The sequence below is a fragment of the Salvelinus namaycush genome, chromosome 7 (genome assembly GCF_016432855.1).
Source record: "Salvelinus namaycush isolate Seneca chromosome 7, SaNama_1.0, whole genome shotgun sequence".
Taxonomy (NCBI): domain Eukaryota; kingdom Metazoa; phylum Chordata; class Actinopteri; order Salmoniformes; family Salmonidae; genus Salvelinus; species Salvelinus namaycush.
In genome coordinates this window covers 56,907,702-56,929,189 of record NC_052313.1, presented here as the reverse complement: position 1 = coordinate 56,929,189, position 21,488 = coordinate 56,907,702, and positions in this window count along the sequence as shown.

Sequence of the window (21,488 nt, the reverse complement as noted above, 5' to 3'; positions counted from 1 at the left end):
AACAGGAGATCGCTATTGTGAACATGGTGGTGGCAAACAATAACATTAGACAGCGAAAAATCCAGAACCACATAATTGCAGACAACACAATATTCAGTAACATTCTCCAGGTGGGCTTGTCTACATTGGACCGTGTATTACAGCACAACCGAATCCGGATGAAACAGGTCTACAGGGTGCCATTAAAGTGAAACTCAGAGGGTTAAAGAACAACGCCATGAATATGTGCAAGTAAGTACTATACTGTGAATTTACTACCATATCAGCACTGTATAGACACATTACAGTACTGTAATCCAGTGTATTGTGTCTCACCATATTGACTGCTCTTGGTCTATGTCACACATTGTCTTGTTGTCTGTCAGAGAGTCTTGGAGCTGGAAGCCGCTGCAATTCAGTACGTTTATATTTACATTGAGGCTGGCTTCAACCAAGCCAGAAGAAGGGGACGGGGACGGAACATTATTGGCCACCGTGCCATTGTGAATGTCCCTGGACAGCGTGGAGGGAATATCACCATGTGTGCAGCCGTTAGCCAGCGAGGCGTCCTCCATCACCATGCCAACCTTGGTCCCTACAACACCGTCCTTCTCATCACATTCCTTGACGCACTACATGGCATCCTCATTCCAGCCGAGCGGAGGGGTGGACCAGAGCAGCCCAGGTATGTTGTCATCTGGGACAATGTGAGTTTCCACCGGGCTGCTCTGGTCCACAACTGGTTCATCGACCACCCACAATTTATTGTTCTATACCTCCCACCATATTCCACATTACTAAACCCTATCGAATGTTTTTTTTCGGCATGGGGATGGAAGGTGTATGATCGCCATCCCCTCCATGCCTCTTCTCCAGGCAATGGAGGATGCATGTGGTGAAGTTGATGTGGGGGCTTTCGGATCCGTCACTCCAGAAGATTCTTTCCCCGCTGTTTAGCCAGGGAGAACATCGCTTGTGATGTAGATGACGTGCTGTGGCCAGACCAAAATAGGAGGCAGGATGCAGCCTAATGTCTTTTTTCTTACATTTTGCATGTGCTTTTGTCTTTTTGTGTTTAGAGTTTTGGAAGAATGAGCCACTTTCATTTTTGTGCAGAAAACCTTTAATTTCACTGAATGTTTTTCCTGGTTTTCTCCTGTTGGGTATGGAAAGTGTTACATACAAAACACAAGTGTTCAAAATACTGCATTTTGGAAATAAATGACAATGTTTTTGTTACTGTATTGCATTTGTGTGTGTTTATTTATGTATATTTGAGTAGGTATACATTATTACATGCATACATGTAATAATCTTTTACAACCGACTACAGTGTAACACTGAAAATGCAAAAGGAATAAACCTACTGATGTGATATTCATAGTAGTGTTTTGTGTTGAGCACATCTGTGTGTTGGTTGGCAGACAGATCTATTCATAGTAGTGTTTTGTGTTGAGCACATCAGTGTGTTGGTTGGCAGACAGATCTATTCATAGTAGTGTTTTGTGTTGAGCACATCAGTGTGTTGGTTGGTAGACAGATCTATTCATAGTAGTGTTTTGTGTTGAGCACATCAGTGTGTTGGTTGGCAGACAGATCTATTCATAGTAGTGTTTTGTGTTGAGCACATCAGTGTGTTGGTTAGTAGACAGATATATTCATAGTAGTGTTTTGTGTTGAGCACATCAGTGTGTTGTTGGTTGGCAGATCTATTCATAGTAGTGTTTTGTGTTGAGCACATCAGTGTGTTGTTGGTTGGCAGATCTATTCATAGTAGTGTTTTGTGTTGAGCACATCAGTGTGTTGGTTGGTAGACAGATCTATTCATAGTAGTGTTTTGTGTTGAGCACATCAGTGTGTGGTTGGTAGACAGATCTATTCATAGTAGTGTTTTGTGTTGAGCACATCAGTGTGTTGGTTGGCAGACAGATCTATTCATAGTAGTGTTTTGTGTTGAGCACATCAGTGTGTTGTTGGTTGGTAGACAGATCTATTCATAGTAGTGTTTTGTGTTGAGCACATCAGTGTGTTGTTGGTAGACAGATCTATTCATAGTAGTGATTTGTGTTGAGCACATCAGTGTGTTGGTTGGTAGACAGATCTATTCATAGTAGTGTTTTGTGTTGAGCACATCAGTGTGTTGGTTGGTAGACAGATCTATTCATAGTAGTGTTTTGTGTTGAGAACATCAGTGTGTGGTTGGTAGACAGATCTATTCATAGTAGTGTTTTGTGTTGAGCACATCAGTGTGTTGGTTGGTAGACAGATCTACTCATAGTAGTGTTTTGTGTTGAGCACATCAGTGTGTGGTTGGTAGACAGATCTATTCATAGTAGTGTTTTGTGTTGAGCACATCAGTGTGTTGGTTGGTAGACAGATCTATTCATAGTAGTGTTTTGTGTTGAGCACATCAGTGTGTTGGTTGGCAGACAGATCTATTCATAGTAGTGTTTTGTGTTGAGCACATCAGTGTGTTGGTTGACAGACAGATCTATTCATAGTAGTGTTTTGTGTTGAGCACATCAGTGTGTTGGTTGGCAGACAGATCTATTCATAGTAGTGTTTTGTGTTGAGCACATCAGTGTGTTGGTTGGTAGACAGATCTATTCATAGTAGTGTTTTGTGTTGAGCACATCAGTGTGTGGTTGGTAGACAGATCTATTCATAGTAGTGTTTTGTGTTGAGCACATCAGTGTGTGGTTGGTAGACAGATCTATTCATAGTAGTGTTTTGTGTTGAGCACATCAGTGTGTTGGTTGGTAGACAGATCTATTCATAGTAGTGTTTTGTGTTGAGCACATCAGTGTGTTGGTTGGCAGACATATCTATTCATAGTAGTGTTTTGTGTTGAGCACATCAGTGTGTTGGTTGACAGACAGATCTATTCATAGTAGTGTTTTGTGTTGAGCACATCAGTGTGTTGGTTGGCAGACAGATCTATTCATAGTAGTGTTTTGTGTTGAGCACATCAGTGTGTTGGTTGGTAGACAGATCTATTCATAGTAGTGTTTTGTGTTGAGCACATCAGTGTGTGGTTGGTAGACAGATCTATTCATAGTAGTGTTTTGTGTTGAGCACATCAGTGTGTTGGTTGGTAGACAGATCTATTCATAGTAGTGTTTTGTGTTGAGCACATCAGTGTGTTGGTTGGTAGACAGATCTATTCATAGTAGTGTTTTGTGTTGAGCACATCAGTGTGTTGGTTGGTAGACAGATCTATTCATAGTAGTGTTTTGTGTTGAGCACATCAGTGTGTTGGTTGGTAGACAGATCTATTCATAGTAGTGTTTTGTGTTGAGCACATCAGTGTGTTGGTTGGTAGACAGATCTATTCATAGTAGTGTTTTGTGTTGAGCACATCAGTGTGTTGGTTGGCAGACAGATCTATTCATAGTAGTGTTTTGTGTTGAGCACATCAGTGTGTTGGTTGGCAGACAGATCTATTCATAGTAGTGTTTTGTGTTGAGCACATCAGTGTGTTGGTTGGTAGACAGATCTATTCATAGTAGTGTTTTGTGTTGAGCACATCAGTGTGTTGGTTGGTAGACAGATCTATTCATAGTAGTGTTTTGTGTTGAGCACATCAGTGTGTTGGTTGGTAGACAGATCTATTCATAGTAGTGTTTTGTGTTGAGCACATCAGTGTGTTGGTTGGTAGACAGATCTTTTCATAGTAGTGTTTTGTGTTGAGCACATCAGTGTGTTGGTTGGTAGACAGATCTATTCATAGTAGTGTTTTGTGTTGAGCACATCAGTGTGTTGGTTGTTAGACAGATCTATTCATAGTAGTGTTTTGTGTTGAGCACATCAGTGTGTTGTTGGTTGGCAGATCTATTCATAGTAGTGTTTTGTGTTGAGCACATCAGTGTGTTGTTGGTTGGCAGACAGATCTATTCATAGTAGTGTTTTGTGTTGAGCACATCAGTGTGTTGGTTGGTAGACAGATCTTTTCATAGTAGTGTTTTGTGTTGAGCACATCAGTGTGTTGGTTGGTAGACAGATCTATTCATAGTAGTGTTTTGTGTTGAGCACATCAGTGTGTTGGTTGGTAGACAGATCTATTCATAGTAGTGTTTTGTGTTGAGCACATCAGTGTGTTGGTTGGTAGACAGATCTATTCATAGTAGTGTTTTGTGTTGAGCACATCAGTGTGTTGGTTGGTAGACAGATCTATTCATAGTAGTGTTTTGTGTTGAGCACATCAGTGTGTTGTTGGTTGGCAGACAGATCTATTCATAGTAGTGTTTTGTGTTGAGCACATCAGTGTGTGGTTGGTAGACAGATCTATTCATAGTAGTGTTTTGTGTTGAGCACATCAGTGTGTTGGTTGGCAGACAGATCTATTCATAGTAGTGTTTTGTGTTGAGCACATCAGTGTGTTGGTTGGCAGACAGATCTATTCATAGTAGTGTTTTGTGTTGAGAACATCAGTGTGTGGTTGGTGTGACAATACAGAGGCGGATGCAAGATGCAAGCAACGATGGTTTAATGAATACAGTTTACAGCAGCAACAGGACAGACAGACTGTACTCAGACGGAATCCGACCCAGGGACTAGGGCGCATATACCGATGATAGCGTGCTGAGAAATCCAGGGGAATGTGTCCGGATGGGTAGGAAGGAGCACAGAAGATAATCCACACAAGGGCGGCGAGAGAAAGAGCCCAGACACACGACACAACCTCAGGGAAGTAACAATGATCTGACAACAAGAAACACTGGTTACAGAACATATAAAGGGAAGATAAGTGATTCCAGCTGGCGCAGACAATCAGGCCGAGATTGGGAACCACGCCCACACAAACACGGGAGAGAGAGAGAGAGAGAGAGAGAAAAAGAGAAAGAGAAAGAGAAAGAGAGAGAGAGAGAGAGAGAGGGAGGCAGTGGATTCATGAACCGTGACAGTTGGTAGACAGATCTATTCATAGTAGTGTTTTGTGTTGAGCACATCAGTGTGTTGGTTGGTAGACAGATCTATTCATAGTAGTGTTTTGTGTTGAGCACATCAGTGTGTGGTTGGTAGACAGATCTATTCATAGTAGTGTTTTGTGTTGAGCACATCAGTGTGTTGGTTGGTAGACAGATCTATTCATAGTAGTGTTTTGTGTTGAGCACATCAGTGTGTTGGTTGGCAGACAGATCTATTCATAGTAGTGTTTTGTGTTGAGCACATCAGTGTGTTGGTTGACAGACAGATCTATTCATAGTAGTGTTTTGTGTTGAGCACATCAGTGTGTTGGTTGGCAGACAGATCTATTCATAGTAGTGTTTTGTGTTGAGCACATCAGTGTGTTGGTTGGTAGACAGATCTATTCATAGTAGTGTTTTGTGTTGAGCACATCAGTGTGTGGTTGGTAGACAGATCTATTCATAGTAGTGTTTTGTGTTGAGCACATCAGTGTGTTGGTTGGTAGACAGATCTATTCATAGTAGTGTTTTGTGTTGAGCACATCAGTGTGTTGGTTGGTAGACAGATCTATTCATAGTAGTGTTTTGTGTTGAGCACATCAGTGTGTTGGTTGGTAGACAGATCTATTCATAGTAGTGTTTTGTGTTGAGCACATCAGTGTGTGGTTGGTAGACAGATCTATTCATAGTAGTGTTTTGTGTTGAGCACATCAGTGTGTTGGTTGGCAGACAGATCTATTCATAGTAGTGTTTTGTGTTGAGCACATCAGTGTGTTGGTTGGCAGACAGATCTATTCATAGTAGTGTTTTGTGTTGAGCACATCAGTGTGTTGGTTGGCAGACAGATCTATTCATAGTAGTGTTTTGTGTTGAGCACATCAGTGTGTTGGTTGGTAGACAGATCTATTCATAGTAGTGTTTTGTGTTGAGCACATCAGTGTGTTGGTTGGTAGACAGATCTATTCATAGTAGTGTTTTGTGTTGAGCACATCAGTGTGTTGGTTGGTAGACAGATCTTTTCATAGTAGTGTTTTGTGTTGAGCACATCAGTGTGTTGGTTGGTAGACAGATCTATTCATAGTAGTGTTTTGTGTTGAGCACATCAGTGTGTTGGTTGGTAGACAGATCTATTCATAGTAGTGTTTTGTGTTGAGCACATCAGTGTGTTGTTGGTTGGCAGATCTATTCATAGTAGTGTTTTGTGTTGAGCACATCAGTGTGTTGTTGGTTGGCAGACAGATCTATTCATAGTAGTGTTTTGTGTTGAGCACATCAGTGTGTTGGTTGGTAGACAGATCTTTTCATAGTAGTGTTTTGTGTTGAGCACATCAGTGTGTTGGTTGGTAGACAGATCTATTCATAGTAGTGTTTTGTGTTGAGCACATCAGTGTGTTGGTTGGTAGACAGATCTATTCATAGTAGTGTTTTGTGTTGAGCACATCAGTGTGTTGGTTGGTAGACAGATCTATTCATAGTAGTGTTTTGTGTTGAGCACATCAGTGTGTTGTTGGTTGGCAGATCTATTCATAGTAGTGTTTTGTGTTGAGCACATCAGTGTGTTGTTGGTTGGCAGACAGATCTATTCATAGTAGTGTTTTGTGTTGAGCACATCAGTGTGTTGGTTGGTAGACAGATCTTTTCATAGTAGTGTTTTGTGTTGAGCACATCAGTGTGTTGGTTGGTAGACAGATCTATTCATAGTAGTGTTTTGTGTTGAGCACATCAGTGTGTTGGTTGGTAGACAGATCTATTCATAGTAGTGTTTTGTGTTGAGCACATCAGTGTGTTGGTTGGTAGACAGATCTATTCATAGTAGTGTTTTGTGTTGAGCACATCAGTGTGTTGTTGGTTGGCAGACAGATCTATTCATATGACGTGTGTGTGTGTCATTTTGATTAAAACATTTTTTTGGAAAGAAATTAAACAGTATTGAATGCAGTGTTTGCTTTTGCTAGAGATTTGTAGAGTTTAGCATTTTGTGTTTGTGTTTTGTGTAGAGTTCTGAAAGACGAGCACCACGGGTGGTAGAACGCCTCTACAGACCAACAGGAGGCTGCCATTGTGCAAACGGTAGTTGAAAATCCAACAACAGATGATTTAAAACCCTGCCATCTTCCGTAACATCAGAGTGAGTTTATTATCAACCACAGCCTGCATCCTTAAGAAACACCATCTCCGGATGAAGCACATCTACAGAGCCCCATTTGAAAGGAATTCCCAAAGAGTGAAGGATAAACGGTACGATATGTGCAAGTAAGTAATGTACTAGTATTACACGCTTAAAACATTAGAGACTCAATGATGTTGCCAGTGAACTTTACTATACAGCAATTACAGTATTTACTGTCATTTCAGAGAATCATGGAGTTGGATGCAAGTCCCATCCTCCAGGAACTCATATTCATAAATGAGGCTGGATTCAGCGAAGACGAGGAGGAGAGGAAGGAACATCATTGGTCAACGTGCCACATTGAGGTACCTGGCCAGCGCGGGGGAAATGTCACCGTATGCGCAGCTATGAGCCACAATGGGGTCCTCCACTGCCATGCAACCCTTGGACCATACAACACTGCCCATCTCCAGCTCTTCGTCTGGCCCTTCTCCAGGCAATTTAGGATGCCTGTGGTGACGTTCCAGCAGAGTCCTGTCAGGGATGGATGAGTCAAGCCAAAATAAATTTCCCCCACTGTCTGGCCAAGGAGAATATCGCCTGTGATGTTGATAAAACTCTGTGGCCGGACCAAAACAACAGGCATGACTGATTTTGTTTTTGCAATGGAGTATTTGTTTCTTGACTTATGATTTAGATTTCTTTATCTAGTCCGTACAATTTAACTAACATACAATACAGTTTTATTTTTCTTCCTTTGCATATGCACAATATATTTACTGTATGTTTGCATTTTTACTCTGTGTGTGCTGGTTGACATGTATTGAGTCATGTTGAAATATAAAACGGACATTTTTGCGTTTGTTTTTCTTTCTTATTTGAGTACTCACAAACAATATACAGTATAACAACACAATCTTAGCCTTACCACTGAAATAGGTTCTGATAGTAGTGAATATATTTTGAATATGTCACATTAGTGTGATCTTTGTTGTCACTGAGTTAGATTCACTTGATGTGTGTGTGTGTCATTTGAATGCAGAGTTTCATTTTGAGCAGGGAGTACATGATTTTGATCGCTGTGTTTCATTTTGAGCAGGGAGTACATGCTTTTGATCGCTGTGTTTCATTTTGAGCAGGGAGTACATGCTTTTGATCGCTGTGTTTCATTTTGAGCAGGGAGTACATGCTTTTGATCGCTGTGTTTCATTTTGAGCAGGGAGTACATGATTTTGATCGCTGTGTTTCATTTTGAGCAGGGAGTACATGCTTTTGATCGCTGTGTTTCATTTTGAGCAGGGAGTACATGCTTTTGATCGCTGTGTTTCATTTTGAGCAGGGAGTACATGATTTTGATCGCTGTGTTTCATTTTGAGCAGGGAGTACATGCTTTTGATCGCTGTGTTTCATTTTGAGCAGGGAGTACATGCTTTTGATCGCTGTGTTTCATTTTGAGCAGGGAGTACATGCTTTTGATCGCTGTGTTTCATTTTTGTCACGATCGTCTTGAGGTGAAAGAGTGGACCAAGGCGCAGCGTGTGAAAAATACATCCTCTTTTTATTATACGAAGAAGATGAACACGAAACGAAACACTTTACAAACTAACAAAACAACAAACGACCGTGAAGCTACAAACGAAAGTGCACACACAGCTACTAACGTTAGACATAGACAATTACCCACAACACCTAAAGCCTATGGCTGCCTTAAATATGGCACCCAATCAGAGACAACAATAAACAGCTGTCTCTGATTGAGAACCAAACCAGGCAACCATAGACTTTCCTAAACCTCTATACTGAACACAACCCCATACACTATACACAACCCCCTAAACAATACACACACCCTAAACTAGACAAAACACACAAACATCCCATGTCACACCCTGACCTAACTAAACTAATAAAGAAAATCAATATAACAGAGGCCAGGGTGTGACAATTTTGCAAGATGTCTGAGAGGTTTGGGGAAATTGGCTCACTGTTTTGTGTTTAGAGTTTTGAGTACCTAAGATGTAGTTTCAGCAAATGTGTGTTAACAAACTGGGAAACACTGTAATACAATGTGCAGGAGTGCCAAATTGCCAATTGTACATATGTAGGATCTTAATGTGATCATCCTGTTGTAGTAGAAGTTTCCAGCAATGCAGGATATGAAAACGTGTAGTGTATTTGAGGTTTAAAAAGATTCTGAAGTTTGTAATTTCCACTTTGAAATTTCAGACTTGATTTTTTACAACAAAATGTGTCAACCTCTACGAAAATGTCCATGAATCATAATCCACATAATCATTTACATTTCCTGTTGCTGTAGGATCATTTTCCTGCTGTAGCAAACTGGCTCAAATTAAGATCCTACATCTGTAAGATTTTGAGGCAATTTATGTTATGTTGTGTAATGTAGTGTATTGTAGCATTGCGTAATGTAGTGTAGTGTTGCTTAATGTAATGTAGTGTAGTGTAGTGTAGCGTAGCATTGTGTTGCGTTTCGTAATGCAACTGTTTGAATAAAGAAGAGTGAGAAAGAATGAAGAGCGTTGCGTCGTCATCATGAAATGTGAAGAAATGTTCACTTTACTGAAAGTCGACAATGGACACTTTATATAATGTACAGTAAGAGCTTATGGTGTATTATATCTGTCTGCCTTAGGCATTCCATCACTTTACCTAAAGCAATCAAAGATGACTTTATAGTGGCTTATAAGTACGCTATAACACACCATAACAAAGATTATGATGCAGTAATAATGATGTTCTGCTCATTGACAAAAACGATAGAAATGCATCATGCTGATGGTCATTCTAATGCTGTATGATCCTTGAGGAAAAAGGGACCAGCAGTTATGAAGCACTATGTTTGCTGTACATTTGTCTTTAGGCTCTACATGTACTCATAATGATATAGTCATAATGCAGTATAATCATAGTTATAGACACACATAAAGACTCATTAAGTCTCATAATCCCGTATAGCAATAGTCCTAAAGCATTATAAGTATAATCATAATGACTTATAATGTACAGCAAACATAGTGCTTCATAACTGCTGGTCACTTTTTCCTCAAGGATCATACAGCATTAGAATGACGACAAGGTGTACATTCTTCTTGTCCATCCTCCCTAGATGAGTCTTTATGTGTGTCTATAACTATGCTTATACTGCATTATGACTGTGTCATACTAGTGCATGTATAATGCACTATTATGCATACAGGCTCATGACTCTGTCATAAAGAAACGTCCTCCTGTCGACGAGCACTGTTGCATGTAGAGTTCATAACACGGCAGGCTGTATTATTCAGCTTTACTCTATGTGCTGCAGCATAGAAACAGCAGCGCCCGCTATGCTTAAACACACACTACAGTAGCTCAGTGCATGTGGAATTAAATAAAACTACCCGTACATGTCATTTAAAGAACAGGCCCTGACACCATCAATCAGCTTCATGTAAACCTTTTAAGTAGCAGCCGTTAGCTGAATTTAAATAGAGTGTGCAGAGAAGATAGGGTGAAACCTGGCAAAGGAGAGAAAACTACAGCGCAGTCGTCATCTGATGGAATCAGGGACCTGTATGATGTTTTCACCGGCGACAGACGGGAAAAGCCATTGCATTGCTGACCTACGGTTACCTGAGCGGCACATCTCACAGACATGAAACCATCAACGATGTGGCTCAGAGGACGCTTCACCGTACACTATCGTATCAAGCATGGCCATGCCCTGTGATAGGCTAAACCAAGTCGCTATCTGCCACTTATGGGACAAAGAGAAAAAGAACGCTAAACACTGGAATGGCCCAGAGACGTCAAGACATCATGCCTCTTCTACTCTGCTCCATTAATATTCTATCTGGACACTTACACTGCCTGCTACACTGTTGCTACACACCTCCAACATGCTGAAGAGATTATGTAAAAGTACTATGGGGACTTCCTGGAATGGGCCAAGACCGTCTAATTAAGGCATAGTGACGTCCCTCCGTGGACCTGGGAGTCATCTTCGTGACAGCTCCACTGAATACCTTGACTGAACCTCATTATGTATAATTTAGAGTCGACACGCAAGGGATCTGAATAAGACTGGCTAATGATGTTGACAACGGCGTCAAAACCCTTAAACTGATTAGTATTGCCATGCAGGGCTCCCTCTGCTCCATATCACGAAAGGAAATCTCTAATGGTAGGCTAGCCAGATACCTGTTTCAGGGTCGGGAAATGTGGGAGAGTGTTAAGTTGAGATGATGAGCTGGAACAAATTTTGTTGAATTATTCAACAAGATTTAGACACCCATGGAGGCAGCAATGTAGTATGATTAATATTGATGAATATATTGTTTTTACTGTACATGGCATGCTGCTTTCGCTATTTCCCCAAAGAGAGAGCTTTTGTCTAACTACTAAATGATGCGAAACCCTTAGCATTCTATTGAGAACCAACCATCGTTTCTTATCGCTTTATCTCTGTCAACTCCACACACATCTTCATCCACTGATGAGGAAATGCAGCTGTGGTGGGATGTGTCACTCCAGCTGAGCCATGGCCAGAGAGACGCCCCCGTCGCCTGACATGACACTTGGACATTTTCCGGAGTGTGTTACAACATGACCCGGCTGTCTGGTCCTTCTCTGTGAGAACCCAGCAGGGTGTTTTTTAAATCCCCCAACACCCCTCTGTTTCTATCTCTCCCTCCACACTCCTCCTTTTATGTCCCTCCATAAAAGACATGACTTACAAATGGAAGCTCCCGCTGCCGCAGAGAGAAAGTTTGGGTTGATTTGTGCCAGGAACTTCTCTGTCTCTCATCCAGAGATTGTGCTCTGCTCTCTGTGGATTCACACTGTTCCACGTTGGCTGCAATATCTTCCTCTAGAATCAATGAGTGAATTTCCTTCCTCAGCTTTGAAATATAACAATCCTGTGACATGGTATGGCATGGTGTCGTATCATATAGTACAACAGTTATTTGAGGTGTGTTACAGAAGCTGAAAGACGTTGATGGTGATATGTCACTGCGTTGTGTAATGGGTTTAGTATTGCCACAGTATTGGCACAGGTGTGTGCCAAACAAATGAGCGGCCGTAGCTGGATCGTCCCTGTAATCAGAGAGGAGGTTGTGTCCTTCTGCCTCAATAACTGCCTGACATCTTGGACCCGCAGATTAAATAATCTTGTAATTAGGGGGTAAAATCAACCGGCTTTTGAATTCCCTGCTCCTGTCGTGTGTGTGTGTGTGTGTGTGTGTGTGTGTGTGTGGGTGTGGGTGTGTGTGTTGGTGTGGGTGTGTGTTTGCGTGTGGGTGGGTGGGTGTTGATGCATCCATTTACATATCTGTGTCTTCTCAAGCGGACCTGGTTTATAAAAAGTGGGCTTGTGGCTTCTTACTGTATCATGCATTATTGCTGGGATGGTTTTCCACGGTGGTTAACCTGTAACACTGAAGGCAGGATGTGTAGAGCTGTTCTCTAGCCCCTGGAACCTTGCTGTACAGTAGTTACCATAGTGATGTTATTGCAGCTTCACAATGTGCATTATTCTCTGTATGTATGAACTCTGTGTGACAGCTTCTGCAGCCTCAGGTCAATATGCTGTTTGTGTAGGGTTGCGTATGTGAACTGTCAATACATATTATTCTATTCAACAAATATGAAGTACTGTATTTCAGGATAATATGGAAAAGTGAGCAAAATGGGATAAAACAAATGTTTAATAAGCGTTTGCAAAAGGGAACTTTAGCAGTATATAAACCAGAATTCCCAATCTAGAAAATAGAAACAGTTGCTGTTACTCGTATTCATTCCAGTCAATGTGCCCCCTGCCTCATCAGAAACCACACAACACAGACTCTCTTCCCCTTTCACCCTGCGTTGTCCAGAAGTATCAACTAGCCTCAAACCTGCACAACTATCCCCACACTAGGAGAAGGAGAGAGAGAAAAAGACCTCAAAGCCGTGTTTGTCCACTCTCCATTCATGAAGAAGTCACGTTCCCTGCCAGGCCTGTATGACAGAGAGAGCACACAGTGCAGAGGTTCTGTCTGAGGGGGGCTTTCTTTCTCTTAAAGCCCCCTCATCGAAATTCACCTCACAGAGACAGGGACTCAGAGGCCACCGCCTTGACGGGGTTGTCCAGTCCTGGGGAAATCAAACAAGGCCCATAGGGCTTTGGTCAAACGTGGTGCCCTATATAAGGAATAGAGTGCCATTTGGGACACAGCCAGAACCTCTTCTGCTGGGTTCACAGGGAAGTCTGCATTCGCATCAACCTCTAGTCTGTATGAACATACCTTGAGAACTGGGATGAATACCTCGTCGACCAGACAGGCAGGTGCTTCAACACCAGGGATTGAGATAGCTGATTTAACATGACAGTGTCAATGTATTTCAGGATAAGGCTTAGCTGGAGAGTGGAGGAAAATAACTGTAGATGTTACTTGGGGACACATGTACTCCATCTGTGTTACTTGGGGACACATGTACTCCATCTGTGTTACTTGGGGACACATGCAGTCCCTCTGTGTTACTTGGGGACACATGCAGTCCATCTGTGTTACTTGGGGACACATGTACTCCATCTGTGTTACTTGGGGACACATGTACTCCATCTGTGTTACTTGGGGACACATGCAGTCCATCGGTGTTACTTGGGGACACATGTACTCCATCTGTGTTACTTGGGTACACATGTACTTCATCTGTGTTACTTGGGGACACATGCAGTCCATCTGTGTTACTTGGGAACACATGCAGTCCATCTGTGTTACTTGGGGACACATGCAGTCCATCTGTGTTACTTGGGTACACATGTACTTCATCTGTGTTACTTGGGGACACATGCAGTCCATCTGTGTTACTTGGGAACACATGCAGTCCATCTGTGTTACTTGGGGACACATGCAGTCCATCTGTGTTACTTGGGGACACATGCAGTCCATCTGTGTTACTTGGGGACACATTCAGTCCATCTGTGTTACTTGGGGACACATGCAGTCCATCTGTGTTACTTGCGGTCACATGCAGTCCCTCTGTGTTACTTGGGGAGACATGCAGTCCATCTGTGTTACTTGGGGACACATTCAGTCCATCTGTGTTACTTGGGGACACATGCAGTCCATCTGTGTTACTTGGGGACACATGCAGTCCATCTGTGTTACTTGGGGACACATTCAGTCCATCTGTGTTACTTGGGGACACATGCAGTCCATCTGTGTTACTTGCGGTCACATGCAGTCCCTCTGTGTTACTTGGGGAGACATGCAGTCCATCTGTGTTACTTGGGGACACATTCAGTCCATCTGTGTTACTTGGGGACACATGCAGTCCATCTGTGTTACTTGGGGACACATGCAGTCCATCTGTGTTACTTGGGGACACATTCAGTCCATCTGTGTTACTTGGGGACACATGCAGTCCATCTGTGTTACTTGCGGTCACATGCAGTCCCTCTGTGTTACTTGGGGACACATGCAGTCCATCTGTGTTACTTGGGGACACATGCAGTCCCTCTGTGTTACTTGGGGAGACATGCAGTCCATCTGTGTTACTTGGGGACACATGCAGTCCATCTGTGTTACTTGGGGACACATGCAGTCCATCTGTGTTACTTGGGGACACATGCAGTCCATCTGTGTTACTTGCGGTCACATGCAGTCCCTCTGTGTTACTTGGGGACACATGCAGTCCATCTGTGTTACTTGGGGACACATGCAGTCCCTCTGTGTTACTTGGGGACACATGCAGTCCCTCTGTGTTACTTGGGGACACATGCAGTCCATCTGTGTTACTTGGGGACACATGCAGTCCCTCTGTGTTACTTGGGGAGACATGCAGTCCCTCTGTGAATTGCAATTTGTACAATATGTTACGAATTTGCAGTAGGTATGATATGTCACGAATTACAATTTGTTTTGGCTAACGTTAGCTATGGTTTGCTAGGTGGCTAACACTAACGTTAGCTAGGCTAGGGGTTAAGCTAAAAGTGTTACAGTTAGGGTTAGGGGAAGGGTTAGATAACATGCTAAGTAGTTGCAGAGTAGCTAAAAGTAGTAAGTAGTTGCAAAGTTCTATATCGATAAAATGCTAAAGTTGTCCTTGATGATATTCGAACACGCAACATTTGGGTTGCTAGACATAGATGCTAATTTGAGTGTTCCGGATTTAAGTTTACTATGTTATGTCTAGCCTATGAAACCAGTCTGAGGTACGTAAAACGTAAACACTGCGATATTACATGCATCGATTCCATTTAAATGCTACACATAAAACCAGGCTAGTGTATCACCCAGTGAAGCCTTATCATTTGATATTGTTCAACTTGTGTTGACATCCCCGTTGTTTTTGTGTGTGTGAAAATCATATATCAGCATAAGGAGACCATATGCTATGTGTTGACTTTTTGGGGCATGTCCAACTCCAAACGCACATTTCTCACCTATGCCATGGGTTCCCAAACGTTTTCAGTCAGGCCCCCCTTCCAGCATTGGGGAACCCCCCCCCCAGGACCGAGATTGGGAAACCCTGCTCTAAGGTACACAATAATTGACATGACAAGAGTGATACTGATGATGCACTACTCAATGTGATGCACAAAACGGATGATGCACTACCCCACTACCCAGCCTGCCTCTCACCGTCCCACAGTTTGCGAACCACTGGCCTATGCAAAGGTGGCTCGATAGATACATGTAGTAATAGTGGACGGTTGGTCTGGGTAGTGTGAGTCTGACTAGAATCTTATCATTTTTTCCCCATTGGGCGGCAGTACGTCTATCTTTAAACTTGAGAACTGCATTGCCTACCGGTCCACATAGTGACTGCCGTCTAGCGAGGGCGGGGGAATGAATCTGATGTCTGGAAATGCACCACTAAGTGCAAATTAACTGCAAGGCAAATACTATTCAGACCTGTATTTCTAGTTTCATATTTGGACTGTATGCGCATCTGTTTTCTCCATCCACGGAATTTTTCCCCCGGTGCGTGTGTTGGTGCACGAGGACTCTGCGCGGGCTCTTGGACTTGGAGGACGGATCCATCAAGCTCGGATTGTGAGTGTTCGCATAGCGGTACGCTGAAGGAAAACCTCATCGGATGTGGTATTACAGAATACTTGTGAAATATAGCCTACATTATAGATAGCTCTCTGCCGCGCTGCAGTCTGTGAGGACCGCACGAGTTTTTGGGTGGAGAAATTGTGTGTTTCGCAGCGGAGAGGTTTGGGGGACTATTTATAACCAAGGATCGGCAGTCTGGAATGTTTGATTTTCTCGTTCATTATATGTCAACCCTTTTCTCCTATCATAGTAGATTTTCCCACCGCCGCCGGTCTCAATATTATTTTCAAGTGACCATCTGCACCTTTTTTATTCGGCACTGAAAAAATCAGATGATATGCATATGTTCTCTGGATTAGACCTTCCCGTGGACAACTTGGCTTTTGCGTGAATGGGATATCTGTGTATTAGGCATATTGTTCAACGACCTTTGTATAAGGAGACGAGGCGTGTTATTAGCATTAGCCTACACCGGCATTGTGATGGTGAGCTTTTATGATCTGAACTGACAGCGGAATAGGATCATTTTGGAAACTGCTTGTGGGTAAGTTCATATGTTTTATTTTCAGTGCAGCGATGTAAAGTTTCTTGGTTAAAACATTTAAATGTACTCAATGCAACACATTGGTTCTATGGTCAGGAGGCTATTCTACCTTCTTACCATGAAAAACATTCCGATTGTTTGTGAAACCTGAATGTTATATGTAGCAATTTGAATGAGCTCCTTCCATAGTACCTGTGCCTTTAGTCCCCCGAGTTCTCCAGCTCGCAGCAGTTTATGCGCATTGTAAGGTATTTTCCTTTCTACAGCTCGTTACGCATAGATTGGTATGCGTTGGGCACTAGAGCACTCTTTGGGGATGTTTGAAATTGTGTAATGTCCATTGCGCATAGGCTACATTTCGCTGCTTGATAAGCCTACTGTAATAGGCTACATTTCGCTGCTTGATAAGCCTACTGCAATTGATTTGAACGTTATTTATATCTGTTAAAAGTTGTAACTCAGTGAAAATAAATGTGCACTGCAGCAATGGCACATTATTGCTGAAATATAGAAAGATTTTATGGCAAGAGTGAAACGATCATGTCTCTGATCATAAACGTGTGTGCGTGCATATATGTGTGTGTGCGTTCGCGTGCTTGTGTGTGTCCATGATGGAGATATATATATATATATATATATATATATATATATATATATATATATATATATATATATATATATATATATATATATATTATGTAGGCTCATTATATGCAAACCGTTAGCTGTAGTTGTGTTACCTTTAATATATTTTACAAATACTATATTTCAACAGATAGGGAATTTAAGATATAGCCTGTTTAGACTATGGCGTAACGTCAGGTTGCAAAGTTGTGTGGCGCTGGAAAGATGCGTGTGTGCATCCTCAGCTGCAGATGGTGAACTAAATCCCAAAATCATTGGAAGACGCGCGCGGCATTGATCTGTTCGTTCATGTGAAGTGTGCTAATAGGTCACCAGTGAATTCCACCTTGAAATGAAAGTGACAGACACATAGCTCAGGAAAATGACGATTTGGATCTTGGATTGCCCACTAAACCCTTAGGTTTTAGCCACTGTGCCGTCAATGCATATGGGCCGGTGACGGGATCATGGATGCACCGTTTCTCTCACATCCCAGACCCCCAAAAAGATGACAAGGTCGACATGAGCAACATTCAAGTGCTGTTTAACACGTGGTGCTGAAATGACAGCTCCCAGAGTCGACAGATTGAAGAGAAGAGCATTAACCTGGGGTGTAATCATTAGTCCAAACCGTTGCAAACAGTTTGGACTAAAGCAAGAGTTTCTATTGGACAAATCCAGGCAGGTCCCTCCCCGTTTCGTTCCGTTTGCTTCCGTTTGGTTCTGTTTGGTTCCTAGTGAATACACCCCTGCATGTGTAGGTTGCAACACAGGTGTCTGCCACAAGCAGACCTACTGCACCAAAACGGTCAAATTAACTTTATTTGGCTGGACATGCAATTTTGCTCTAGCTAGCCTATATGGTGTGCAGTTAAGATGTATGCCAAGTGTATATTGAAACCCTATCATCAATACAGGACCAAGGGAGAGAAATGAAGTTACTCAAGGCACACAGGACAAAACGATTTTCAATGCGTCTCCTGCTGCTTTCACTCAATTCCTTCGGGTTGATTCAAACACAGCAACAACGTTGCGGAAGACATGCTTCTTAACCCGCTGGGCATACACTGGTTGAATAAACGTTGTTTCCAAGTCATTTCAGTGAAATTACGTTGAACCAACATGGAATAGACATTTCATTGACGTCTGTGCCCAGTGGGAAGGAAGGCCCTGTGGTCAGATATTGAGCTGGCTTGAATCTCACAGTCATTGATATAGAATTGACAATATAGACGCTCTTCAGATTATAATGATTCATCCATTTCAATTCACAATGTGATGCAGGTCATGGTCCTGCATTAGTTGCATTTTGTTATATTAGCACGCACAACATTCAAATATAATGTGTATTTTTAATACTGTATGTCCAGTAATGACACAATAAGCATCCAAATGTATGATTTGAAGGACCACAAGACAGCACCGGAGATTTCCGGGCTCATTATCACATTGGTTGCATGCATGCATTCTGGTTAGCATCTGCATATGTTCAGGGGAGCCATCATAACCACTGATCCCCTCCTTGATTGATACTTTTCATTTTCAAGGAGCTGTAACCGAGGCTCCACCCCCAACCTGCAGTCAAGTGGCAGAGAGAGAGTCGAAGGCTTTCAAATGATGGAGTTCATTAATGTAGGGTGTCTGGTGTCTGGCAATGGAACATTGGCTCAGTGCTGAGGAGTGATTGGAACAATTGGTTAGGATTTGTGAGGGAGGCACTGAGGGAAGGGGCGCCTTTATCGTTGTTATTAGATTACATTAATAAGACTCTGATGGAAAAGAAAGAACACTGGCTTTGAGGGGAGAAGGAATGAGAGAAGGAGAGAGAGAAGGGGGAGAGAGAGGGAGCTAGGGAGGGTGAGAGATGGAGGGATTGAGAGGAGGGATGGAGATAGAGAGAAAGAAAGAATGTGAGAAAAGAGAGAGTAAGGGAGAGTGATGGAGAGAGTGATGGAGAGAGAGAAACCATAACAATTGTCACCATGTCATTGGATTTAGGTTAAAAGTTGGGTAAAAAAAATCCCTTAAGGTAATTACTTTTTGCAAATCCAAGCAGTTTTCCACGTTGTTTCAATATTTTCTCTGGTTTAAATGACTTGTAAACCATGTTGATTCAACCTGTTTTTGCACAGTGGGTTGTAAGCCTATAGAATACGCATTGTAAGCCATTAAATACACTATTCACTGTAGGTACAAAAGTATGTGGACACCCCTTAAAATTTGTCTATTTCAGGCACACCCGTTGCTGACAGGTGTATAAAATTGAGCACACAGCCATGCAATCTCAATAGACAAACATTGGCAGTAGAATAGCCTCAATGAAGAGCTGTGACTTTCAACTTGACTTTCAACTTGACTTCCAACAAAACAATTTGTCAGATTTCTGCCCTTTTATAGCTGCCCCGGTCAACTGTAAGGGCTGTTATTGTGAAGTGGAAACGTCTATGAGCAACAACGGCTCAGCCGCAAAGTGGTAGGCTACACATGCTCACAGAACGGGAGCGTCGTCCTTGGTTGCAACACTCACTACCGAGATCCAAACTGCCTCTGGAAGCAACGTCAGCATAATAATTGTTTGTCGGGAGCTTCATTAAAATGGGTTTCCATGGCCGAGCAGCCACACACAAGCTTAAGATCACTATGCGCAAAGCCAAGTGTCGGCTGGAGTGGTGTAAAGCTCGCTGCAATTGGACTCTGGAGCAGTGGAAATGCGTTCTATGGAGTGATGACTCACGCTTCACCCTCTGGCAGTCCGACGGACGAATCTGGGTTTGGCAGTTGCCAGGAGAACCCTACCTGCCCCAATGCATAGTTCCAACTGTAAAGTTTGGTGGAGGAGGAATAATGGTCTGAGGCTGTTTTTCATGGTTCGGGCTATGACCCTTAGTTTCAGTGAAGGGAAATCTTGCAATGACATTCTAGACTACTCTGTGCTTCCAACTTTGTGGAAACAGTTTGGGGAAGGCCCATTCCTGTTTCAGCATGACAATGACCCCGTGTACAAAGCGAGGTCCATACAGAAATGGTTTATCGAGATCGGTGTGGAAGAACTTGACTGGCTTGCAAAGAGCCCTGATCTCAACCCCATCGAACACTTTTGGGAAGAATTGGAATGCCGACTGTGAGCCAGTCCTAATCGCCCAACATCATTGCCCGACCTCACTAATGCTCTTGTGGCTGAGTGGAAGCAAGTCCCCGCAGCAATGTTCCAACATCTAGTGGAAAGCCTTCCCAAAAGAAATCTAGAAAGAAATCCAATTCCCTAGATGAGTTTTCAGCCTCTTTTCCGCCCAAGTATTTTTTTTAAATCCTAGATCCACATTAAAGCAATCAAAGGCTATTGATCTGACACTGAGCTATTTATTTTCGCTGGCAGCATTCTCTCCATGTAAAGACATGTTTGATAGATCAGGTAGATTACTAGATGTCCAAGCATCAGTCACTGAGCCCATAGAACATCTAAGACAAGGCAGCTGTATGAATACCAAGTCACTGTTTCAGCCTGTCTGTACTGTCACATTCATGCTGCTACAAGTCATTAGAAATATCTTTCTGAGTAGCAGAGAGGGAACTCAAAGGAACCCTTGGAAATGGAAATCATCTAAACGGACTTTGTTGGAGGGATGTAGTCTTTATAAAAACACTTGCGCTTCAAAATAGGCCCCTCTTTACAATTGTGGCCCTATAGCTCTCCACTGCTCTTCTCAAAGCCCTCTGTCAGATTATCATTCAGTGGAGGCCAACAGGACAACACATTTTCTCTCTTATTTCTTCAGGCGATCTCAGATCGAGAGAGAAAATACCATCTCTCTACGGAAATGAAGCTATCCAAGCTTCTATCTATCTGTCAGGTAGAGTTGTATGGTACACATCCAACCATGGAATCAGCGGCTTGACTTTATTTAGCCTTTGAGTGTTTTGGCAGCCCTATCATAACAGAGACAAGCTAATGTAGCTACATAAAAGTCGTAATGGAATCGTTTTCCAACTGTCTGTTTATATTGTAGCTCAGGAAACATATGGGGAACCCCCCAGAGGAACTGCTAGAAGATGAAAAACTGGTCAATTGTTTCACACACTGAAATAAAGATTGAAGTGATGAAAGTGTAGTCCCACTCCCCACAGATGAAATTGCATTCTAAGGTGTAATCAAAAAAAATTCTTCCTTCTATCTATTTTTTTGAAAGCTTGAGGCAAGGAAAATAAAAAGCTGATGGTTTGTCAGTGATAGAGCGTGCAGTCCAGGAGCTGGCCTGGATGATGGAATGATCATT